Here is a 26,597-nt window from a genome sequence, read left to right on the forward strand (position 1 = left end):
CTTGGGGATGAGGATTTCCACGTATGAATTTTGGGGGAACAAACTGCATTCTCTTGGTCTCTGAGGTTCACAGGTATTTACCCCCTACTTCTAAGACCCTCGGAGGAGCTCGTCATCTCTTGGTGGGGGAGGGGCTCTCTCTTCATTCCCATTTCTGAGCTCTACTCACTTGTGTCCCACCACGGTGGTGCAGGGAGCTGTTCCTCCCTAGGCCATAAGACACTGGGTCCTTTGTTCTTAAATCCCAAATGTGTCTGGTACCTTTGCCTTCCCTCCCCCAGCTCGGCACAGGACCGAGAGACCCGCAGGGAAGTTCACGCCTATTTTTTCACTCTCTTGACTTTATTTCTCCCTCAGCCAACCTAGTCTAGATTGGTGGGGACCCTGACACGTCATACATTCTTTTTCTATTTGAAGATGCTAACATTTCATGCTCTGTATTAGCTAGGGCTTAAGTTTTTAACTAGAAAGCTCAAAACGTTTGCAAATAAAAAATCATGAATTTCAAGTCTTTTCTAGACTTCTAGCTCCAAAGCATTGTGAGCACTGTTTCTTTCTCTGGATAATTTCTCACCACCCCCTCTACCGAGGGTAACAATTGTCACTGACTTCTGGGATGTAGAGGAGAAATCTGATAAGAAACTGTGAAGGTGGACGATTGCAGGAAGAGCTAAACAGATCCCATAATACAATGGGATCTACATTAATTTATGTAATTTCATTTTCCTCTACTGGATACAAATATCCCCTGGCAAAAACAACAGACGATTCGTTATTAGCAACTTAACGTGAATTATTTTCTCTTCCTTACGCTGGCTGAGTTCTGAAGGCAGGCTTGACAGGGGAGACTGGAGAGACAGGGTTAGGATAAGGGCAGTGGAGAGGCCAGGTGGGGTCGGAGGAAGGGGCAGCGAGGGGTATTTGATGGGCAGTGGAGGGTTAGGGCTTGGGGAGAGGGAAAAGGAAGGGAGTGCCAGGATGGGCGTCACACATTTCCCAGCTATGCCAGAATTGGGGAGACCTGGGGTTAGCACATTCAGGCAGAGGAAGGGAGAGGTCTGTATTCACAGCCAGGTCAAGAACTGACTCAATGATTTGTGAAAGCACAGAGGAGACACACTTCTCCAATTTCCAGGTGACTCAGAGGGATGGAGTCATTGCCACTAAGACTGAGGTCAAAGCAGCAAAATAAAAAGGAACGTAGTAAACAAACTTATGGTTACTCGGGAGGAAGTGGGTGGGAAGGGATGAATTGGGAGTTCGAGATTCGCAAATACTACTATATATAAAACAGATTTAAAAACGCTCCAAATTTCTTCTGTGTAGCACAGGGAACTATATTCAGTACCTTGTAGTAACCTAGAATGAAAAGGAACATGAAAACCAATATATGTACGTATACGTATGACTTAAACATTATGCTGTACATCAGAAACTGACACATTGTAACTGACTAAACTTCAATTTAAAAAAATGACTATGAAAGGGGAACCCTAAGTCCCGTGGGGAGATGGGCTGTCTGGGAACATAGGAGGGAAGAGTGGTGCTTGCATGACCCGAACCCATCATGGGGGTGGAGCGTTCTAGGCTGGGGGGATGGACAGCCCTGTGGGGGATGGGTGGGGGTTCTCGTTCTAAAATTAGAGCTTTTACATCTAAAGTGAGAGAAAATAGAATCCTTCTTTTATCATATATGACCAAGAAAAATAACTGGATACTGTCCACATGTTCTTTCCAGTTTTCTGCATTCTGCCTCCCTGCTCTGTTTCTCGATGAAGAAATAGAATACATCCTAGGTCTTGGCTCTGACCAGGAGCATCAGAAAGTTCTTGATGGGCAGGGCAAAGAAAGATTCAGCTTTTTGCCTTGAAAGTTCTTTGTGTTTGGAGTTCTGGATGCTCTTTTTAGGACATCTTCACTAAAAACCATTCTATCACACGATGGCAGTAGAGATATAATCTAAATTTATAAGCGATGATGCATGGACGCATCCCAATTGGGGGGGCAAAGCCTAATTTATGTTTGTCCATACATTTTCCTTCGGTTGGTGTTTGTGTTCTGTTTCTGGAGGCATCAAACACAGAAAGGCCCTGTAATTCCAGACGGGATTAATGTAGACAGTATTTCACTCAGGAAGTGAGACCGTAAATACGAGGAGGTACTTTGAAACGGCCTCTAAATTTTCTGAGATACCACTCAAGTGCCCGGAAAAACCAAAATCAACTTTCCGCTTGCATTCTTAATTTGCCCTGCACCTCATTTCTTCCCTGGATAGAGATCACTTTTTCCAGGCTGGACAGGAGACCAAGAGAGCCTTTAAAAAAGGCAGATTTTCCCATTTTCCATTATCTTTCCCTTTGCTCTGAATTCCTTCTGTTTTCTTCAAAGGAAAATTTTCTTGGGTCCTAAACAGTGATAAACAAAGCAACAGGGAAGATGTGAAATCCATTGTGGGTCACAAACCTTTGTCTGGAAAGATTTGCATATTTTGCCATTCTTTCTGGATATGCCTTTCTCAAGCCACAAAAGGGGTTCTGTAGCATAACTCAAGTCTTTTTCAATAATGCCTGATGTTCTTCTGAGTGAGAAGTCAAAGGCTTCTCAAGATGCATTCATTCATCCAGCGCCGGAGTGGTGGCAATTGGGCAGGACATATGAGGGACACACCATGAAGTGACCACTAACCGCGTGTCCTTGGCTCCAAATTCTGTACATATATTATCTCATTCGGTCCTCTCCGCCTCTCCAGCAATACTCCCATTCATGTTACTGACGAGGAAAGTGAGGCCCTGGGAGGTAAAGCACCACAATCGGACAGCGAGCCAGGGACCCACCCATGACTAAGCCTGACTTCAGAGTCCACGCTACTAACGGTTGAGCTGCAGGGAACAAAAGTTCTCTCTTCGAGTAGTTTATAATCTAGAAAGGGACGAAAGCTTACAATCTAAGGCAGACATGCTGAATCCAAGTGAGATGACATTTTGGTGGCACGTTGGATGTGACGCATGAGAAAGCGTTAGCCCAGAACTCGGGTCAATTCATTTAAGCTTTATGGTTTCTACAGGAAGAAATGAGGGGATAGGATAGTCTTCCATCTGGAGAGTAAGAAGGACATTTCCTTTCCTTACTTCATCACCTTGGACGTCGCAAGATTTCACATGGGGTCATTAATAGGTGTGCGAAGCCACTGAGGCTCAGAAATTTCAACTGACGATTCAGTTTGAGGGAGGGGAGCAGTGGCTATTGGTCTGTGTTTTGGGGACAGTTTTGGCCTGAGTGCTTTTGTGGGGGTTGTCGCTTTTTCATTTTTACTCTTTTTTCTGTTTAAGTGCCTTCTTCCTGGGAGTCTCCTTTGAATCCGGAAAGCTCAGAAAAGGCAAGAAGGCGGGCGATGTAGTTGTGGTACTGAATTCAAGGGTGAGATGGGAACTTTCTGATCTCCTTTTAATTTGCTCACCATCTCACCTTCGGAAAGGAGGCAGGGACCCAGGGTAGTAGCTCTGTCCAGCAACAGAGAGTACGTGTTTCTCTGAAACCTCTCTTGTGCTATAATTCTCAGGAGATGAGGCAGATGGACTAGATGAATTCCCAACACCAATCTTTTCATAGGAAAACATATGAAAATCAACTCTCTGCCTGAATAGCAAAGGTGCCACTAAATCGTATTCTTGGTACATCCCAAATCCTGTTAACTTTATATTTTCCAATTAAATTTCATGTTACGACTAACTTGGTGTTGTTTAGCTCTTTGTGTCCTAGATAGAACTATTATTTTGGGATAATTTTAGTCCTCTCGGTTTTTGCCTTTCTACATTTTGAAATTTGCATGAGTTAGAAATAAGCTATCTAAAAACACCTGCTTTCTCTGTACTTTTAGAAAGAAAAGACGACTAAGTTCTTTTCTAGTCCGCGTTGAACTGTTTAAAGTTTGAGAAAACCATCTTCAGAAGATAGATGATCAAACTGAGGCCGTTCTTAGGGATCATGGCATTAAATGGTGCTAAGGATACTCAAAATGACAAAACTCCAAGGAGTAAAAATAATGCTTGACTTTCATTTTACTGTTGAATCATTTGAACTATTAAAAGTGAGAAAATTTATTATAGTGCAAGTTTATGTTTTCCATTTCTAAAGAGATAAATAAATACAGAAATGGGGCCATATTTCTCCAAAGATGAATGGCTTAAGACAACAGAGAGACTATTCACTAAGAGCCGTAATGAGTAGAGGCTAAAAATACAGCGACTTTACAGCGCCTGCGAAGCTCTCCGGTTACCTGCATCTTATAGGATGGAGCAGAAAGTGTCTCCACTTGCCCTGACTTATCCTCTACTCTTTGCACTTACTCTGTCTCTCAACACCATTTTCTGGTGTCCAAGGTATTTCCCTTTATTTTTACAATAGCCAAGAAGCAGATGGGCTTAGAAAGCTAATCTGAGTGTGAGCACCGGGGAGGAGGCAGGACCCGATGTTAGAGTCTTGACCAAAGTGGTGTTCTGGGTGAATTTTAAGCCCTAGAAGTGAAACTTTTCGTTATGTTCTCAGTTTTTTTAATCTCAATATTGCCAAGCATCCTTCTAAAGAATAAATGAAGTGGTATTATGAAATAGGAAAAGGAACTGTGTCCACTAGTAAGATTGCTCTCAGGCTGCATTTAAATTGTCATTTGGGGCTCTTTTCTTTGGAAGGTGCCACTGTCTGTCCTACAGAGAGAAAGCAATCCATTTTCAGTCTCCCTTTTGCCCTGATTTTGAGACTCGTGTAAAGCCTGAGAGGACTAATGGGATCCTCAGCTGATGTGAGTTCAAATGATACATAAGCCCCTGAAGAAATGGGAAGTAGTAAGACTCACAGTCCCAAAGCCTGAGACTTACAAATGTGAGCCACTATATATAAAGATAGATTTTCTAAAAAGTTTCTTCTGTAGAGCACAGGGAGCTATGTTCAGTATCTTGTAATAACTTTCAATGAAAAACATACAGAAACGAATATATGTATGTATGTGCATGACGGGGACATTGTGCTGCACACCAGAAACTGACACGTTGTAATTGACTGTACTTCAATTAAAAAAAAAAAAGATTGATAGTTCCAGGAGTTCGGAAAGCAGAGAGCCTTCTACTGAGTTCAGCCGTAGTCACTGCACTCATCAAAGCTCAGAGGTAACGAGAATAAATTAGTATTGCGCTGACTAAGTTCTTTTGATTGGCCTTCCGTGATTCTTTGTAAAGAAGCAAGCCAACGCGGTCAGCTCTGGCCTGGTGCTTATCTCACAAAAGGCCTCTGCAGTATTAGATGTTGTCATTTGTATGCGATGACCGAGCCCATGACCCGGGGCTGCCATATTCCTGGACAGTCCGAGGAGAGAACGCTGAGGAAGCTGATCTAGAAGAAAAAGTGAGGAAAAGCAGCAGCAGCTTTTCACATTTTTTTTCCCCTCCTTGTTCCTTTTTTTTTTTGGTGAGAATCCTAACATGCTTGTAATATATTGCTTCCATTTATTCTATCTAGATCAAATTGGTTTCTGTAACTTGCAATCAAAGGATCCTAACTAAAACATAGGTTAAAGAAGACACTGATGATATATTCTACTTGTGGATTTACTGCTGATAATTTAAAATATAAATCTGAAAAAATGGCTCGTGTCCAATATGATATGACACTAGAACAGGAAAGTCGGGTACAGAGTAAATGGAGCATAAAGTGTGCTTTGGAATTAATACGGAACAGCTATCAGCCTCTTACTAGCTTTATGAAAGTGAGTATATCCTTTAACCTTTCTGAGCCTTAGTTTCTCTAACTTTAAAATGGAAATTGTCTTGTAAGATTGTCGTTACATCAAATGAGCTACAATATGTAAAGCGGCCAGCCAGCATAATAAAGTCACCCCCTCCAAGTTATGGAAAGTTTCTGCTGGGGACAAGCTATTCATCTGCTGTTTTGTTCCTTTGTTTTGTTTCGGTTTTGGGTCTGCTAACTGTTGGTTGAGGAGCTGGAGAGGACTGTATCTAGGCACGGAGGAGCTTTAGTGTCTCCAAACAGAGTCTGGATGGGCAGAGGATGCAGATGAAGAGAATACGGAGGGGCAAGTACAAGCTTCGTCGACCTGACAGTTTTGGGGATGACCTGGCCAGGCTGACAGACCCACCAGGACTGAGGGGAAGCTGCAGTAACCACACTACAGGGTGGTTCCCTTGTCACCAGTCTGCGGTTCCGATGCATTTACACAAGATGAAGAATTTATAGTCAGCACCCACGTTTCATGGTGCCTCTTAAACAGGGTTTCTCAGTCTCACAGTTATTGTCCTTTTGGGCCCACAATTCTTTGTTGTGGGGGCTGTTCCACACATTCTAGAGGTATTTAGCAGCATTTCGCTCCTACATCCACCAGCTGTGACAATCAAAAAAGTCACAAATGTCTGAAGGCATTGCCAAATGGCTGCTGGGGTGGTGGTGGTGCAAAATCACTCACACTTGGGAACCACTGCTCTAAAATCTGTGTTTTCTTTTTTTCAGATTAGTACCTCTGTTTTAATCAGGGACTCTAATCATAGAAAAACAATCAGTGGAAATGGGACATTCCACCCCCAACCTCTTATTCTCACAAACTTGGCCCTGATTGTCCCACGTGCAGCTTGTGAGAGAGCTGGCTCGGGAATGAGAAGACCCCATCCTTTCGCTGGCCTTCTACCCGATGAGGGACTAACGCATCTCAGTTAGGGAAGGCCAAGTCTCAGCTCTCTGGAGTGTGACTGACAACATACACATGAAAGCCACTGGCCATATTCTGATTGAAGTCTTGGGTCAATATCCAGGCATTTGCAAAATCATACTCAAATGCTGGTCATGTGCGTGGGGGAACGTGGTTTAGATGGGGGTTTACTGCACTCCCCACTCTACCCCCGTCGCCCCACCACCTTTGCCCTTTAAGCCTTGAGACCCAGTGCTCACACTTCCCCAGCCAGCAGTGGGCACTTCTCATACTCCCAATTTGTTTTTCCGGGCACACAGAAGGCAGTGGGTTTCCTCTACCCACTGGGCAGTGGGCACCCCTCCTCCACTTCCACACTTAACTGACACTCGGGACCCAGAAGCCTGTCAGTAGAACAGCGCTTAATCGTCCTGCACAGGCCAGCCGAGAACCAGGGCTCCAGATCCACACTGCGACTGCGCAGAGGACCTCCCCGGCCCCGCCCCCTAGAGCTGCGGCCCAATCAGTGACCTTCTCACCAATTCCAAGAGCCCCTCCCTCTGGGAGGAGCTAGTAGGAGGGACCACGCGGCTTTGGGGCGGGGTGACGGGCTCTTCCACAGAAATAGGGAGGCGGGCAAGGGGCAAGTGTCCCCACCTGCATCATTTTCCTTTTTTATAATCAGGGTATGTGCAGAGAAGAATAAGACAGAATGTATGGGGCTGATTATCAGTAGCTATTATTGCTATTTTTTTTAATTGAAGTAGAGTCAGTTTATGATGTGTCAATTTCTGGGGTACAGCATGATGTTTCATAATATTATTTGAAATATAATAGCATAATGTTATTACTGTTTTAAAGAGGAATTTGGTGTTGTCTAGCTAAAAATCGCCAGAGTTCAATTTCACGAAGGTCCTTCCTTTGATTCATGGCTCCCCACCCACATCTTGGACGGTAGCAGAGATTATGCTGATTTGGCCTCGGAGGCCCAGAGAGAACAAGCAGGGGATGAGAAAACGTAATGTCCAAGTCTCGGAGTGTGCTTGGTCCAGGAGTCAGGACGAGGAGCAAGTAAGCCCACTCCTTTAAGCAGTATTTAAAAAAAAAAAAATTTATTTTTTTAATTGGGTAAATCCTTATATAGTCTTGACTAGGGGGCAGTGTACACCATCTGTTTTGTGTTTGGAATTATGTAGGATAACTCCTGCTGACCCTTGATGTGTGCACAGCATGGCCCCCAGTGGGCACAGAGAGATCTGACCCTGGACTTCTTGTGTCTGATTTTCATACTTGCTTTTGACTGTCATTGGAAGCAGTAGCTCATTATTGTTAGAATTTGTTTATCAAAAAAATCCTTTGAATTTCCTGCTGAAAATCAAGTATAGGCTAAGATACCACGTGGCTAAACTTATTAGAATAGTCTCTGAAATGGGAGTAAACAGACTCAGTGTGAGGGCCAATAGCACATTTCTCTGAGTAAGTCACAAACAGTATTAGTTAATGGACTTTATAGTATCTGTTTTGAAAATTTAGGACCTCTGTCTTTTCTCTCTCTCATTAAAAACAAACAGATAAAAAGTATTTCTTTCTGAGTAGCTGAAGGTTTTACTAACTGACCTTTATTAAACTTATGTGATAGAATACATACTGATACCACCTAAGTTCAAACAAGATTAGTTGGCAGTAAAAATTTTTAGGAACCCATTCTGCTATTAGATTTCTTTGTCAGGAACCCAAGATCTCAGCAGTAAACAAAGAATTAAGGGAGAATACATTAATACTATATTTTGGAAAAGAATTGTTCAGAATATATGCATACATCCTTGTCAACTTAACTAAATAAATTGCTTAGCCCAAACAACTTAGCTTAGAAATCACATGTACCCAAGATACGCTTCTATGAATAGTGTTTTAAAATTAGCATTGTAAGGACACTTTTTAATACTATGAAACTTCCTTTACCTAAAGCTAAAGCTCACTGAAAACACTTGTGTTGGAGGCTACCATGAGTGAGGCTGGCAATTTTGGCAATTTATTAGGGAGGGAGGGAGTTATATCTGGAGAAATGTGCTCAGAAATTCATTTCAGTATCAACTGTCCCTAAAAGCTGATGGAGCCCGGGGTCTGTGCCCTTTTCATGTAAGTTGCATTTCTAGTGTCCCTGTTGCCGTGAGAACCCTTCCTGGGAATCCATCTGGTCTACCTGGACAACCTCTCTTTTCCATTCTTCTCTATGGATCAGGAGGACTTTCTACCTGTAATTCGGGCTGGTCTGAGCAAATAGTGTGGTGTAGTGTTTCCAAATCCTGTTCAAACTTTTGCCAGTTGTGCCCACCTCGGGGGGGATTTTAGTGACGTAAAGCTTGCTCAACACATAGTAAATACTTAATAAACTGATGTTTTATAATTTTCAAATTACTATGATCGACACACTATTCTTTTTTAATTTATGATTCAGTAAAGCTATCTGACAACTGAAAACGCCTTCTCTCTGCCCAGTGCTATGGAATGTTCGGGTCCCATGACTTGATGGGGATGTGCTGGCCTTCTGAGGCCTCCCCTCCCACCTTCACGCCAGATAGGTTCACTCAAAGCAGGTGAGAAACTTAGTAAGTTGACCCAAAATGAAGACGGTGATCATTTCATCTGTACTTTTCATCTTCATCTGTACTTTTCTCAATATACTCTGACTGAGTCCTGGTTGACACCAAGACTGATGTGAGTGGGACTGAAAGACCTCTTTGTCCCCAAATACCTCTTCACTGCTTTGTCTGAGTGTCTGGAATTTCCTAGCATGGGTCACTGTTTTGCCTAATGACAAGGGAAATTTTGCAGAAGCAAGCGTGCGTTTGACTGGTTCATTCTTCCCTTTTAGAGGTGAGAAAACAAGGCTGACATCTGCTGAGCCCTCCTGTGTCCCAGCTCTTGGTACTATGATCAGAGATGGGTTCTGGGGCAGGAGGGGCTGTGGTCAGCTTTCAAGGCTTTAAAGTTTTCTCTTATGCTACCTGGGTAATTCCTACAGGAATAAACACCTAACATGCAAGCAGTATCTTGATGCCTTGTGTTGAAATCCATGGAATTCCATAGGAGTACTGGCCTTTGGTGGTTCATATGTTATTCTCCACTTTAGCTGCAGAAGCAGCAGGTGGAGCGAGAAGAGCCCGTTCAGAGCAGCCAGATTTTGTTTTGGTTGTCAGTGAAAAGAGAAACCCCATCATTCTGGACTTGGCAGCTTGTTAGTAGAAAAGCCACCAGGAAGCTCTGAGTTGGTAATTTAGAGCCCAGACTTATTCCCTGATACAGCTGCAGAGCAGCAGGTGGCTGTGACTTAAGCAAACACTAGCTTACACAAATGGAATAAGGAAATAGAGAACTTTTTTTTTTGGCATGGATCAATGAAAAAATGGAATACGGAAATGGAGAAATTTTTTTTTTTTGCACAGATCAATATGGCTAAGGATGTGAGAGTTCATTTCTCGTTCCTCTGCATTCTCTTCTTATTAACTTGCTTAGCCACATATAACACAGCATTGCACTCAGTTCAGTTCTATGTAACATTTATTGAGCACCTACTGTGTGCCAGACAGAGTGCTAGGTTTTGGGAATTCTCATTCCCTAGTTTAGATTTTGGTGTGGAGACAGATACGCCTACAGATTCATAATAAAGGAACAAAGGTATGCCTTCAGAGCATTGGATGAGGAGTGAATCTGATCGTGGAATGGGAGAAGCCTTCTAGGAGAACGTGAGCAAAAGGCAAATGGTAAAGAGAGCCGAAATGGACGGAGGAAGAGGGTTCAAGGCAGAGGGAACTGTCAGAGAAAAATCTGAATAGCAGAGTGTCTGAGTGTGGGAGGAGATAAAATAGGGACGTTCACTCTGTGTCTCTGTCTGATGGATATGCTCATACTTAAAAAAAGCCAAGAGTCCTTTAGATGATCTGGACCATATCATTCACTGTGGGAAGCCACAGACCGTAGACATCCCAAACTACAAAGCTATGCCAGAAACTTTTCTTCTTATATGAGACAAGGAAAGAAGAATTGTCAAAAGAAGACAGAAACTAAGGGAAGCTACAGAAAAAATTTGGAGTAAAAACAGCATAAAAAGATAAATGGATCTAAAACGAATATAGGAAAATCAGTAATTTTTATCTATATGTCTATTACTACTTCAAAGATATAATGGGAAAATATTATCCATAAGAGCAGCACAAATGCAAAATACTTATGATTTATCTTAATCACAAATTTGGTGCAAAGCCAAGATACAAAATTCTATAGAAGCTATTAAAACCAGTTATTAAAGTTATTTGACTAAATGAATAAAAAAATAAAATGTTCATGAATGGGAACCCTCAATTTGTAAAGATATTGTGGGTTCCCAAGTTTTTAGAGGTTTAATGTGATTCCAATTAAGTTCCAACAGGATTTTTTAAACTGTAATTCTGAGAGTTCATCTGATAGAATAAATGGCCAAAAATCAGGGAATTTGGGGGAAAAAAAGGGAGTGTTACCTTACTGGATAGTAAAATGCATTTTAGACCAAAAATATATAAAATTTTATAATATTGAAGCAAAAATACACATAAATAAATTGAATAGAAGGAAATAACAGAACAAAACCCTGAAATAGATATTTACACATATAAGAATTTAGTATATGATTAAAGAGAGATTTCTAATTAGTGATTAAAAAGAGGATTTGTTAATTTATGGTGCTGAGATAATTAGCTGTCTATATGGAAAAATTGTCTAATTTTTATAGCACACAGTATACTAAAATACATTAACAAATTAAGAGTTAAATGTAGAGTAATAAATCACATGAATGTTCTAAGAAAATACAGGTAAACTATTTATATGTGAGGGGAAAACCTCTTTTTCAACATAAAAGCAAAAGCATAAATTATCACACAGAAGTTTTGACCACCATGCTTATTTTCTGAGATAAAATATTGTGAAGAAAATAAGTGAAAAAAGTAGAAAAATATTTGTCACATATAATTCAGAGGGTTAGAGCTTTAACATATAAAAAGTGCTAACAGATCAATGTTCAATAACAGGAAAATGAGCAAAGGATGTGAATAGACAATTGGCAAAAATGACAAACAAAAAATGCTGAGATGCTTTTGTTTTGCTTATCAGATTTGTAAAGAATTTTTAAAAATACAGTAACTGGTATTGATAAAGGTGAGGAAAAGAAAAATGCTCTTTCAAGGTTCTTGGGAATTTAAGAACTTACATCCAAGGAAGAGTGATTTGATAGTAGTCATCACAAGCTTTACAAATGTTATGCTTACTCAGCCATTTTTCTTGTAGGAATTTAGCTTAAGGAAATGATCAAAATTGTGTACAAAGACTTATCAATGCATATGTTTACTGCAGGGATTTTAAAAGTAATAGTGAATAATTAGGAATTGCCCAAAACTCTGAAAACTGACTAATAAATTTATATGGTAGAATAAAATGAGGAGAGCTTATGTAAGAAATCTGCTTGAGGAATCATAGTGGGCCATTTCTTTACTGGGGGGGAATGAAAATAATTAAAATACACAACAAAACAAAAAGAAAATTTGAACTTTCTTATCCCACCAGACATGGCAAATTCCACCTCATGGTTACAAAATGGAAAACGCTAAGAGTATAATCCTGAATAATCTTGGAGCCTGGTGGTGAACAACATTATGTAACATGAAGTGTTTTGTAATTCTCCCTCAGTGCTAGGCATTATATATTATTTTAATTATTATTTTGTGGACAGTTTCAAGTTGAAGAAATAAACTCTAGATTATAGAATGTTTGGTGACTGGGTGGCCTCAGTCCTGAAGCCTGAATTCATGAAATCATGAAAATACTTCTTGTTAACAATTACAAGGTGGGAAAAACCACAATCCATAATAGACATTTAAAAAAGAACACCTTCACTCAGAATGTATTAACTAGGCAACAGTAAGAGTTTACTGGGGCCATCTTGAAATGTTACAAAAATTAAAAGAGTTAAAAATCTCACAAAAAATGTAGCCTATAAAAAGCATGTTGTGTAAGATTTTAATGACCATAGGAAAATATCCCCCATTCATACTTTACATTGAAGAAGAAAAAAGAGAATAAATTAGAACCATACTTGGGTATGGTATCATGATATGAACAAAATTTGCAACTGTGTACATATTTACAAAGTTAATAATGGAAGCACATAGATCTTCTTGTTAACAGTGATGGCGTGATAGGAGTTGAGACTATTTAACTTCATTCTTTATAGTTTTCAAATCCGCTACCAAGAACTTGAAATTGAACAAGAAAACAACACACACTCGGTTTTCAACAGCCTAATCTCAGTGCCTGGCATAGCGCATGTGCTCAGAAACGGTGGCGTGAAAACATTTAGTAACTGGAGAGGAAAGTCAGGAAACAAGGATGTCAGTGGCAGTGAGGGTGGTGCCAGCACCCGGGTACCCTGGATTCCCTGCAGGCTGGGAAACCCAGAGGCCTCACAGGACAGGAAGTGTGAACCATTTGTAAACACATCCTTCTCCTTCCACTCTCTGATCCCCCACCCACTGCACACGCACCCAGAGTCAGAGGAAGGAGCCTGGGTTTGCAAGGTAATGAAATGGCTGGTGAAACACAAATGGACTGAGGATGACTTAGCTCGTCTCCATCAAAACGAGTCAGCGTGATGAGTTCCCAGAACCCCGCGGGGAAAAGAGAGGTTGACTGCAAGTGGCTAGAACTGAGAGTCAGACCTGGACAGGGGACCTAAAAGCAACACTGGGGTAAGACTGGCCATGTTCCATTCACTCTTCCCTCCCTCTATCTCTCCCTGTCATTTTATTAAGCACCTACTGAATATCACCACACCCTGGGAGCCCTGGTTCCAGATTTCAAATGGCTCAGAGCCTGAGCTAGGTTGCACTTTGCAGTCTTTGTAATTGGCTCCAGTCCTCTCCCAGGGTTTCCTGGCACCATGTTTTGTTTGTTTGTTTGTTTGTTTTCCCTCTCTATTCTTCCCTGAGGGATGAAGTGAGTAACGATCTGTTCTCTCTCTCATGATCTTAGCTGGGCAGTAGGATTTAACCCGCTTCTCTCTTGAAGGTGGCTAATGATGGGAAGACAGAAAAAGAATGAGTTTCCAAGTTAGGGGAGTGGAGTTAAGGGGTGGAAGTCAGCGGGGGGCTTCTTTTTTGTTTGTTTGGATGTTTTTGTTTTCATATTCTTTTTCATTCTAGATTACCACAAGATATTGAATATAGTTCCCTGTGCTGTACCGTAGGACCCTGTGGTTTATCTATTTTATATACAGTAGCTAGTGTCTGTGAATCTCGAACTCCCAACGTACCCCTTCCTTCCACCTTCCCTGCACTGAACCATAAGTTTTTTCTGCAGGGGGAGCTTCTGAAAGCACAGATTCCTGAGCCCATATCCTGGTCTTTCTAGTGAGTAGATCTAGGGTGGGTCCAGACTGCCTGTACTCTTAACAATGCCCCTGGTTGATTCTGGGGCAGACAGTCCTCCACGCTATGAGTCCTTGTCATCTTGATGGACTCTCTGCTTCTCTCTCTCTTTTTTTAAAAATTATTTTACTTTTAAAAATTACTTTTTTAGGGGAGGGAACTAGGTTGATTTATTTATGTAATGGAGGCACTGGGGATTGAACCCAGGACCTCATGCATGCTAAGCACTCACTCTACAACAGAGCTGTACCCTCCTCTCCACTCTGCTTCTCTCAGATTCAGTTCTTATTGGTGGCCGATGCTGGCTGTGGCCCCCAGGAACTTCTAGGAACAATGGTTAGGGGTCCATCCAGGTAGGAGGTCAGGTCCAGCCCACTTCTTGAGTCATCTTCCCGCTGAGCCCCTTCTCAGGAACAGGAAGCAGCAGTTTTGAAGGGAGTTCAACCTTTTCTAGGTTTCAGGGAAAGTCCTAGAGAGATTTGCTGTTTCCTCAATAGAGTTCCAGAGCGAGCTCCTTTAGGTCAGTAATGAGGGCAGCGATAGCGTGTTAACAAGGCTTATTTTTTCTCCAAGAGGGGCATTTGGGTCTTTCAGTCCAGAACAACCCTCTGACACGTGCCTTTCAGGCAGTCTAGCCAAGCTACCATTTCCTTTTCCTGCAAGGAAGGAGAGGAAGACGGCACTTGAGAATCTTCTCGATCACACCTCTGTCACTTGCCATGTTCTGTTCGCCCACCCTTCTGTCAGCTTCTATTTCAGTGCTGGCTGTGGATCCTCATTCTGGTTGAGTCAGTTCGTCTGCGTCTCAAATCTCAGTACTGGCTGAGTTCAGGAACTTGGTTTGTTCCGTCTTCAACCCTGACATTGATCTCCTACCTCGGATCCCAGATAGCCTCTGATCCAAGTTCAGGGGATGATGATAAAATGCGGTGCATGGTGGTGCCACATTTTGGTTCACAAAGAGGATAAATTAGAAGCCAGACATCTCTGTCCTCGAGCACTAGCTTTAGAAGCACACAGTCAGGGTGCTCTAGGGAGACTGGCTAGGTTGGCAGATGCATCAAAGGTTCTGCCATGATGGAAAGTCTTGGGTCTTGTCCCTTGACTTTTTATGAACAAATTACAAAATAAGACCTTTTATTAAATTTCTACCTTTATGTGTTTCATTGAAATAAAAAAAAAATAGGCATATGCTTATGCTCTGCTGGGATTGGAAAAGGCTATTGATCGTAACACTCTGCATCCAAGAGTTGAAAATTATTTAGCTAAGGTCTGAGAAGCAGCGATACAAAGCATTTGATTTTGGATTCACGGTGAGGCTTGTGCAGTGTGACTCAGAGGGCAGGTGACCCCTGTGAAGGGGAGACAGACCCACACTGCTTCTGTTCCTGGTGGCACCCGTCAAATCAAATAGATCTGGGGAGGAATTGGTGAAAAGTCCAGTCCTGCACAGGTTGGCAAGACTCTTTTATCTTTTTTCTGGTTTGCCTACTGTTTTCAAGCGTCACATCTGAGTCACTTCTACAAAAGGTCTCATTCTTTTTGGTAATCTCATTCCAGCTGGTTTTTTTTTTTTTCTGATTTCTTCTTCTTCTGAACTCTTGGAACTTATTGTCCACACCATTCTCCACTGGCTATTTCTCATCCTTTCCAGTTTCTCATCTCTGTAGTTTGATTTGGAGCATTTTGAGAGCCTGTCCCATATTGTTCTTCCTTGTATTACAGAGACAAGTTTTTCCATTCCTTCTTCCCTCCTTCAGACCCTCTGCAGGTCTCCCTATTTCCTCTACCCTACATCCTGATAAAAGAAGTTTCTACATATTGAGGAATGGGGAAGTCATTCTAGCTTACACATGAGTTAACTTGAATTTTCTGCTGACTGAAAACAGCCTGTTTGTGGCCCATCAATCATAGATTGTACAGCTGCTTCAATTATTAAGGAAAAGGGTGCACTGACCAGAAGTAAAGAGTGTCACGTTCAAAATAAGGATGAAATGCCTCCCTTCCTGGGACGCCCGTGCTGGTCCTCCTTGGATGAGAAGACACCCTTCCCAGATGCCAGGGCCATACTGACTCGCTATGTATGTGTTTGTTGATCTCTTTTTTTTTTTTTTAAACTTGAAGGAATGTATCCCTGACTTGTTTAATGTTCTTTGTTCTGATAAGATAGAAAATTGTGCTGAAAACCATGCTTCTCCGGAGCAGTGCCTCAGAGTTATCTGAGAGGCTGTCTACTGGACTATAGACCTCAGTTTGCTTCAAATAAAACTCTTTGCTATTCCTCTTACAGTTTATTGATTCTTTTCATCGACAATCCTGTTCTCAAAAGGCGCGGAGCTGGTACTCTGGGCGCTCACTAGCTGGGAGGCAGCTATCAGTGAGTGTGGTCACTGTGCTTTGAACGTCCACACAGGCTGCAGTCCTTACTTTGGTCCTTTTTGTTCCTATGTGGCAAGGGTACCCTGGCAGGGTACAGGGTCATGTGCTGGTGTTCTCGGGGGCCTGAGCCTCTCTGCTGCTGGACGGGGTGGAGTTATTTCAGTTGGTTAAATTTGCTGTATGTGCGCACGCACACACATGTGTGTTGGCGGGATGGGGGGTGGTGGATGCTTAAAACTGAAGCCACATGCGCATCCTCTGAGTCAGCTGTCACCCGAGAACCCTGCACTGTGTCTCTAGCTTATACCCTAACAGCTAAGGCAGGCCACAATCCACCAAGGAATCGTCATCCCGCGCAGCTTCCATGGTGCTCTCAGGCTGTGCGTAGTGGAGTGAGTGAGCAAACCAAGGAAGCAATGAAGAGGTGGAAAAAAGGTGATCTTTAGGGAGACATGTAAGCGATTTGAGCGTTTGACAGTAATGGAAGAAGACACATCCCTGTGTCGGGGCCGGGCTGGCCCAAGGCAAAGTTGTCAAGTCGTTAGCCAGGCTGTCAGCCGCCTTCTTTCCTGCTCAGTCATCTAGTTTCCAAATCCTGCCTTCAGGCGGTCCAGATTCTTCCTGTTGTTTTTATTCTATTAGTTTTCAGTTCGGTAGTTGCCCCCTAGACACATCCGCTGTCCTCTGTTAAGGTGAAATAAGTTTGGGGTTTGGGCACAAAGGTGTTTGGAGCCAGGAGCCTAAAGGCCACAGGATGTGACCTGCAGAGCGTTGGGGGGGAGGGGCCCGGGGAGCTTCTTGGGCCTGTTGGTCTGCGGGGAGTAGGGGGAGGAAGGTATGATTCTTCAGTTCAAGGGAACTTGGGACATGCTTCTTTTCCCTTTATTGTAGGTGAGAAGCTTCCAGAGTCTGACGTAAGGGCCAATAACGTGGCGACGCGCCTAACGGGCAGGAAGGCTCATGCAGAGGAGACTGTCGGCCTTCCCTGTGAAGGGCAGTGGGGCCACAGGTGTGGACACCAGGGCAGCTGCCGTGTATGATCCAGAGGGTGGCAAAGGCCTTGTTGAAAAAATCACCCCTTTGTTGGCCTACCGTGGCACTGGGAATTCTCGCTTCTGTGGATTCAGGCATATTTTGCAAAGCCCTGGCCAAATAACAATCAGGAGATGCGTGTACTGTACAAGTACACACCCTGACAAGGAGTGGCATTGCGTGACTCGGGAACAGCCAGCACATGTGGGCAGGGGCGACTTGACAAAGCATGGTTACCTGTGGCTGATCTCACGGGGCGGAGCCGAGGTCCGGTCAGTTTGGGGAGGCTAGTGTGCTGCCGCGGGGGGGGGGGGGGGGTGTAAGGAGACCGTGGGAACGGGGAAGGGATGTGAGGATGTGGGTGTTTATTCATGGACGTCTAGGGTGGGTCACCTGCCGAGTCAGTCGTCCAGGCTCTGCCTCCCTCACGTGGTTGCCGTGTGGCTTCCACAGGGAAGTGTAAGATGGACGAGACACAACCGCTCTAATTGTCTCCAACAAGGAGTGGAGCGCTCCTTCCACTTCCCCTCCCCTTGGCCGGAACTTGGTCCAGCGGCCCCACCTTAACTACAAAGGACGTGGGACGATGCCCAGGGACAGAAAACTGGGCGGCTATGGGGCACGATCTCTGCCATTATCACTGGTAAAGACCTTCCATTCCAGGTGGTACCTGATAGAACTGAAAAAAGCACAGACCCATGAGATCAGATTGATCTGGGTTCGAATTCCAAGTATCAGTCCATTCCGTGAAAATGAAGATAAACTCATGGGGTTTTAAGGAGAATTAAATGATGTAACATTAATAACATTTCCAGTTCAGTGTCCGACTCAGAGCATGCACACAACACATGCCATTTCCTGTGACTCCCCATGTCTGACTGTGTGGGACACAGCACCATGAGCAATGGGGACATTAGAACCCAACTTCTTCTCTGCATAGACTGACTAGATCATTTTTTGGAGGATAAGAGGTAGGAAGCTGCCAAATTTTTCAGGCTAATTCCTTCAATTCACTCCTTCGCTTTATCTTTAGACTCAGCATTGACTAGGATAAACAGGCATATCACTGACCATCAGAGGGTTGGGCTTGAGAAATAGCATTTTCCCTCTTTCTAATTAAGCTGGCCAGTCCCTACAGCAACCTTAACAAGCTATGATACGCAGAGATGAAACATTCCAATTATTTTTCTGTAATGCTATAATCCTTGTACAAGAGCGTCCCTCTGATGTATAATCTCCTGAATCAGACACTAAAGAAGAAATACCAGCTTTATTTGCTAAGCTTATCCTTCTCACCCAACGGGGGCGGGAAGAAACACCACCAAAACCCCGAGGTTCTCTCCCCAACTGTGAAGTACTCCCTTGAGAACCAAGTCTTTCCGCTGCTGAGTGCTGAGTACTCCTTCTCTGCTTGATCTGTTTCCTGCAGGGGACACCACTGATTCTGGCGTTTGGATTCAGTGATGGTTTTCCTTTCTGATGAGAGTGAATAAGACCTGAACTGAGGAGGAGTGGGCATGAGGGTAGAGGGACACAGAGCAATGGTGAGGAAGAAAAATAGGAAGTGAAACAGTCCCAGGAGCAGTAAAAGAAGAATGGACACCGGGCGGGGGGTCAGAGCTGGGGGAGATGCACAGCACGTGGCCACACCCTGGGTCGCATCTGCTCCCTAAAAGACTGTCCGGGAGGGGAAACCAGCTAGAGATGGAAACAGAAACCCCACCTTTGAGTTTTGTGGGATTTGAAAAAGAGCCCCAAATCTATTTTCTAGCTGTGTCCTTTTAACTGCCAAAATTACTGTGGTAAGATTAAAAAAAAAAAAAAAAAAAAAGGTGAAAGAACCAACTGGAATTGAAGACATCATACAAATGTAAGGCATTTTTAGTTATTTTACAGAGATGTAGTTAGATACATATAGACTTATACTGAGAGACAGCAGGAGAGGCAAAACTTATACTCATTGAGGGAAATTTCTGAATATATATTCTATGTGTCAAGTTTAGGGAAGACTCTCATGTCGTTGGGGGTATAAACAGGAAGTAGTTTTGTTTTTCTGCTGCCAAGAGCACGCTGTCGAACCTTTCTGCCGGGTGGCAAGGTTCCTTATGGCCTCAGTCTGATTTCCTAATTTCTCAGACCCTTTTTGTTAACCAAGCAGTCTCAAGCAAATTGCATGAGACTCAGTGCTGATTATTTTAAAACTTCATCCTCATGCAGAAATCAAAGCCATTCTCTCCCCTGTGCTTGGAGCTGGATCAGGAGCCTGGAGGAGAGAGGAGGCTGGGGTCCTTCCTTACACAGCGAGGTTACTACCCTCTCCTGTGCTCATCCCTACCGTTCAGCTGGTTTGCCTCAGGCTAACATGACTGTTTGCAGATGAGGGGTCCACACCCAAATTGCTCCTTGGGCACAAGTGGTCCCTTCTGGGGCAAGTCGCATCCTCTGGTTGACCCTCAGCTGGAGGCTTCCCGAAAGAGCCCTCTGCTCAGAGGGCCTGTTTGTGGTGTGGCGGAAATTAGCAGGCACCACACTGCCCACATGGATAAATTCTGAATTTAGAAGTGGAGAATCTTATTATTTTTTCCTTACCTACATCCTTAGTTGTCAGAACTAGGAAAATTGAGGAGAAACTAATCTCTCTGGAGTTTAATGCATATATTGATATGTAAATGTATTAATGGACATATTAAACTCTAGCAAGATCTATTTATCATCGACCTATATATCTTTGTATCTGTGTATCTATTTGCGTGTTTCTCTCTTCCACTCTTCCATTTTTATCCGAAGCCTAGCATGGAAAATCTTGACATCCTTTTTCAAGCACGGTTCATTCCAAATCTGTTTTGAAAAGTGGGAAATGTTTCCTCTCATTTTATAGCGAAGATCATTTTCATGATGCTCTAGCTTCTCTTGTAAATTAAAAAAAAATCTCCAACTTTACTGAGATATAATTGACTTACAATACTGTGTAAGTTTAAAGTGTACAATGTGATGATTTTGATTTGATATACACATATATTGCAAAGTGATTACCACAGTGAGTTAATACATTCATCACCTTATATAGTTACAATTTGTGTGTGTGGTGGGAATTTTGAAGATTTACTCTCTTAGCAACTTTCAGACATACAGTGGAGGGTTGTTAACTATGATCACCATGTCAAGGAGGTAATTTCCTCTCTTCTCTGTCTCTTCTGTTCCCCCCTCTTCTAAAAACCTGCTTCCTGGTGTTTCTATCTGCCTGTAAATGATTTCCAGTTTCCAATTTCCAATATCCTCATTTTACTGTCATTTTCTCTCAGGTCTTTTCAGGACGCCATCCTCTAAAACACACCTGCAGTGCCTGTGTTTCAGCCATTTTCACCTTCTCTGTTGGTCCTTCGTCCTTTTTTCAGACGTCTTACATTTTATCTTGGAAATTATCAAGAGGACTCTTCATGTACTTCTCTTTCTTTTTCTTTCTCCCTTCCTTCCTCTGTCTCTCTCTTTCTTTCCTTCTTTCTTTGTCTGCCTGCCTGTCTGTCTCTGTCTCTTTCTTTGTCTGCCTGCCTGTCTTTCTTTAAGAAAACCTTTTGCAGAACCGTTGTTGGCTAAGCCCCCATTCATTTGGTTACTTAGCGCCTCTAGTGGACACTGCTGATGCTCAGTGAAACCATGCGGTCCTCTATATTTCCCATACTCCCTAGCAGTCAGGATGGCCACGTGACTAGCTCTGGCCACTCAGGTGTCACATCCAGGCTGAGAATGGTTCAGTAGCCACCGTGCCTGCCCTATGCCCTCTTCCCCACCACCTGTGGGCTGATCTTCCAAAAATATCACAAGTTGGCAGAATCACAAGATGGAAGCTGACTTGGTCTCTAAGTTTTGGTTCAAGGAGAGCCACCCATCTCACATCAGACAGTGCCGTGAGTGCAAAATGGACTTCTGTTATGTTAAGCAGCTGAGACATAGGGTTTATTTGTTACCGCAGCAGAGACTAACCTACCCTGACTAAGATAGCAGCCACCTGGCACCTTGACACAGCCAGTTCTAACTGTGATAGGCAAGATGGGACATTGCTTAGAGTTCATGGGACTCAGGGCCATTAGAGTAGGAGGACTAAAAATACAGGGATTATTGGTGAGTCCCTGGATCTGCATTGGTGGTGGTAAGTTGTTCAGGTATCTTGAATTTAAATGTTTTCTAGGTCTTTTTAAGGAGCAGCTAATGGAATTATCTCTTTCTGCCTCTTATCTTGCTTTGAGAAGCTTGGTTTTACAAAATGCAAGCACTGAAGCACTTTCTGTCGATAAGATTGTTTCTGATTTTAGGCTGAACCAACATTTTTTTTTTTTCAATCTAGAAAATTTGCATTGCTTTCCCAAGCCTTTCCCAAGGCCCCCATTGTTGTGGACTCTGTCCTGCTTTCTCAGCAGTGTCACTGTTTAGTTCAGAGTGCCGGAGGCTCCCATTTAGGTGTGTGGCCAAATGTGCCGACAGATGCCTTCCCTAAATTGGGCTACAGCAGCTGAAAATCTGCCCAGAGAAGAAGTGGGCAGATTTTTGGCTTCAGGGAAATCCTGGAGAAGCTCACAACTTTGCTTCCCCACATGTCTGCAACAGACGGTGCATGGAATAGCGATCGAGTGTTGCTGCCTAGGTGATTTTGTACTGTCTGGACCATGATCTGAGAGGCTTTCATGATGTCTCAGAAATGTCCATTGTTCTCAGTTTCTTGTAATCAACATCTTTCTGACGCAAGGGAATATTCCCAGAGGACAAAGAACCATGGCCTCTGGGCTTGGTTCCAAATATAACTGCAGAGATAGACAGCAGATGGAGCTTCATCATCGTTGGAAGCTCTAAATCTGGTCCAACCAGGCAACTTCACCTTCTGCCCTTCACCCTGGGGTCAGGCCACCAGAGCTGTTTCGAAATCCCCCTAAAGTCAATGGTCTGCAGTCAAAGTTACAAAACTTTCAGGGATGATGGAGCGTTCCATCTCTCTCTGTCCCTTAAGAAGGTAAAGTGATATTTTTTTTCCTCTCTTATTAAGGAAAGTAGATACACAGTTCTGAATATAGCACATTTCGTTAATGGCATCAAGACGGGTCTTTTTTTAAAAAAATGTAATGATTTTTTTGGGCACGAATGCAGCACCAGAGATGGTTTTCAGCAGCCTCTTCCTTTTGATCATTATAATTGAATAATTATTATATACACTTGAATGTTCTATTTATGCTAATGCATTGGTTATAGAGAATGATACAACTGTCTTCAGATTCTGCTGGTTGTATTAAGAATGGGAGAAAAAAGCCACAGAGGTAATTTCATTTCATTATTTTTGTAATTATTTCCTTCTCATTAATGTTCCTTAAAATCTTTATAGTCAAAGCTAGTGTTGATTGAACAAAATCTCCCTTTCTTAGGCTAGGTCATTATTCACAGAGCCCACAAGAATGGGGAAACATTTAGGGACAATCTCCCATTAGTTTCATCGATTGGGAAAGGACACCCAAACCAAACAAGCTAGATGTGTATTTCTCTCTGACATGGAGGTGTGGAGGCACGTGGGCAGTCAGGCTCTGATGCCTCCCCTCCACAGGCTGTGAGCAAAGCAGCCCAGGCTCCTGCCAGCCTGTTGAGGCTCTTTTTGTGCCTTCTATTCCTGGTGTCAACCAACAGCCCAAGATGGCTGCCTCAGTGTCAGCCATCAGGGTTACATTCCGGTCTCCAGAAAGCAGGAGGCGCTGGAGCAAGGGGAACATGCCAGCTGGCCTGGCATGTCAGTTGGTCCCTGGAGATGTGACACATCATTTTTGTTTAGATTTCATCTGACCATAGCCATCTGGCCCCATATAATTGCAAAGAAGCCTGAGAAACATTATTTTTTTCCCCCACCGCCAGGCAGACATAGACTGAGCTTTTTAAAAAATCCTGAATTCTACTACTATGAAAGAGGGAAGAAAGTTTATTGGTAGTCAGCCAGCAGTTTCAGACTCATTGCCCTTCAACCTTTGAATGAACCAGAGGGCCACGGGTTAGAACTTGATTGAGGGCAGTCTGAATGAGGCTGATAGAGGGTCATTCATATTCCGTCCCCACCCCTGGCCTGATGGGCAATTCGTCTTGGCTCTCTGGGGAGACACATTTCTTCCTCTTAGCCTACATTTATTATGGAACCCACTCATGTTCTTTAAGATGTTAACACTTTGGATAAAATGCAAATGTTCTTTGAGAATATTAATGGCTTAAGTAGCATGATGTAGTACAAAAGGACAAGGTGTTTGAATCAGACAGAGCCGCATTTAATTCTAGCTCTCTTGCTTCTTAAATGAGTGAATATGGCAATGAATATGAACATCCAGGCCTCAGTTTTCTCATCTGTAAAATGAGTACCAAAACACCTTACATGTGTTATGTATGTGTGTAGCAAGTTATATATATAATGTTTGCACAGTGCAAAGTTGGTGATTCAAAGTGATCCTGACTTTGTATTTCCCTACTAACCAGGCACGTATCAGCTCCAATCGTATTCTTGTATTAACACAGCGCTGGGCCCCTAGGAGATGTAACTAATGGTGGATAAGTTTTGATAAGGGATGGTCAGAATTCTTCTGCAGGAGAGAGAGAGCTTTCTGAAAGGTGTGGGTGAGTTGCTGTGGTACAAGGTCCTGCTCAGCATCAGGCAAGATTCGAACTCCCAACTGCATCCAGGAACATGTTTATTTTGACATGATGCTGTGATGGTTTGGTTCAGTCACTTTACCATGGAAGCATTTTGATATAATCTGAAAAAAACACACCCCTAAACTTGATCTTTTAAAAACTTTCCATCATTGGGCAAAACCAAGATCCACGTGGAGTGAACCTCAGGGTGTGTGTGAAAAATGGGGCCAGTGTCAAGAATGAGGGTGAGACTCAAGTATGGAGTAAGGATCAGGGGTAATTATTGCACTTTTTTTAAATAATAAAGAAAAATAGTGTGTTTACTTTTGATCTTGGGTGTTTAAAGCATCAACAACCTCATCAAATGAGTTATGTCAAAATGTCCTGCGTAAAGCAACACAGGTGGACACAGAGATCGTCCTTCTAAGTGAAGTAAGCCAGAAAGAGAAAGAAAAATACCATATGAGATTGCTTATATGTGGAATCTAAAAAATAAAACACAAATGAACTTATTTACAAAACAAAAACAGACTCACAGACATAGAAAACAAACTTATGGTTACTGGGGGTGGGGGAAGTGGGTGGGAAGGGATAAATTGGGAGTTCGAAAGTTGCAGACACGAACTACTATATATAAAATAGGTAAACAACACATTTCTACTGTAGAGCACAGGGAACTCTATTCAACATCTTGTAGTAACCTATAAAGAAAAAGAATATGAAAAGGAATATATGTATGTGTATATATGACTGAAACATGATGCTGTACACCAGAAATTGATACAACATTGTAAACCAACTCTACTTCAATAAAAAAGAATGCAGATTTTAAAAAAAAAAAAAGAAAAAAAATGTCCTGCTTAAAATGCAGTCTTAGTGCTGAATATGCAGAGTGGATATGCTGCCTTGGAAAAAGACATAACCACGTGGGAGATGTGTAGTCTTTTTAGAAGTTCAGGAGCTCATCAGTGAATTTGGGGAGAGACACAAGGAGCTGAAGATCCCTTCAGAGGAACTCAGAGCAATCAGCATGCTGCGTGCCCCGGATGTGTGTCACTGGTGATGAGCTGTGTTCTTGCGCTTTTGAATCTGCGCAGTGGCGTGTGCTGAAATCCAGCAGGGAGTGGGCCGTGAGTGATTTTTCCCCACCTGAAGGGCTGTTGTGAGGAACTGCCCCTTTCTCTGTGGTTTACTGCTACCACCTCCATGCTGTATGTGAGCGCAGCCAAGCACTAACGCACTAACGGCGCCTTTCAGAGCTTCGTAAATCCTTCCCTTGATAAACTAGGAAAGTGTGGGCAGGATAAGTGCCCGAGGACAGAAAAGCTATCCAGGATCCTGAAAGAAAAGCACCCTGACCTACGTCATAATAGACCTGTAGAGGAATTCTGCTCAGAAGAGTATTTTTCTAGACCTCAGAATTTTGTGTCATGCTATGTTTTGCTGCTTATTTGCTGGCAATGTCTAAAAATTTAAGAGAAAAGGAAAAGAAAAGAGAGATAAATGTAGCTGTGTATCTTACCTTTGCTATAATGCAGTGGTGAGTGATGATACTCTTTGTGTTAGCTTTACGGTCCCTTAAAAGGGATTTGAGGGGTAAAGTAAGGTGACCATCGTGAGAAGAAATATGGCATAGTTGATGCGTGACACTATTCTTATGGAGCTACAACTGAAAAAGTAGTGAAGTGAGGATTTTGGAAAAGAAATATGTTCAACTGTCAGCTCCTACCTACATGTGTTACAAAACGTTCATGTGTTACAAAACATTCTTAGATATGATACAATCCCATGTTGTGTATCATAACTGAGAGGTATAAATAAAACATTGTGGTAAAAAAGGTCATGAGACTTTTATGTGGAGAAAAAAAGTGACCTACTGTCTACTATAAATTGGGGTGTGGCCATCATATGAAGCTAATGGTTGGCCAAGAAATGAAATATGCATAACATATGGTCACAATTTTCTAAGTTTTAAATCTTATATGGAAGTTGATCTTAAATGAAAGTGTGGGTTACATTTTGAACCCTTGAACTAGCTTCTATATTAATTTGTTGAATGTATAAATGAACTCAAAATATCTAATTTTTCTCCTAGAGAAATAAAACCTTTTCTTGTTTTTTGTTTGTTTGTTTTCTGTTTTAAGCAAACAGGGAACCATTTGGATGGGACCTGTACTGAAATATATTCAAAATCCAAAGATATAAAACACCTAATGTATATCCTGAGTCAAATCAAAATTCTGTTTGGTCATCTCTTGAGAGGGTCAAACCATCAATGTATTATCGTGAACAGAGAGTATTAGAAAGTAGAAGAGAAGAAAATTACCCCTCCCACCCTTCTTTCAAACATTTTTTTCCTTTTCCTTTCCTTTTTTTTTTTTTTTTTTTTT

Source organism: Camelus dromedarius, chromosome 33, assembly GCF_036321535.1.
Source record: "Camelus dromedarius isolate mCamDro1 chromosome 33, mCamDro1.pat, whole genome shotgun sequence".
Classification (NCBI taxonomy): Eukaryota; Metazoa; Chordata; class Mammalia; order Artiodactyla; family Camelidae; genus Camelus; species Camelus dromedarius.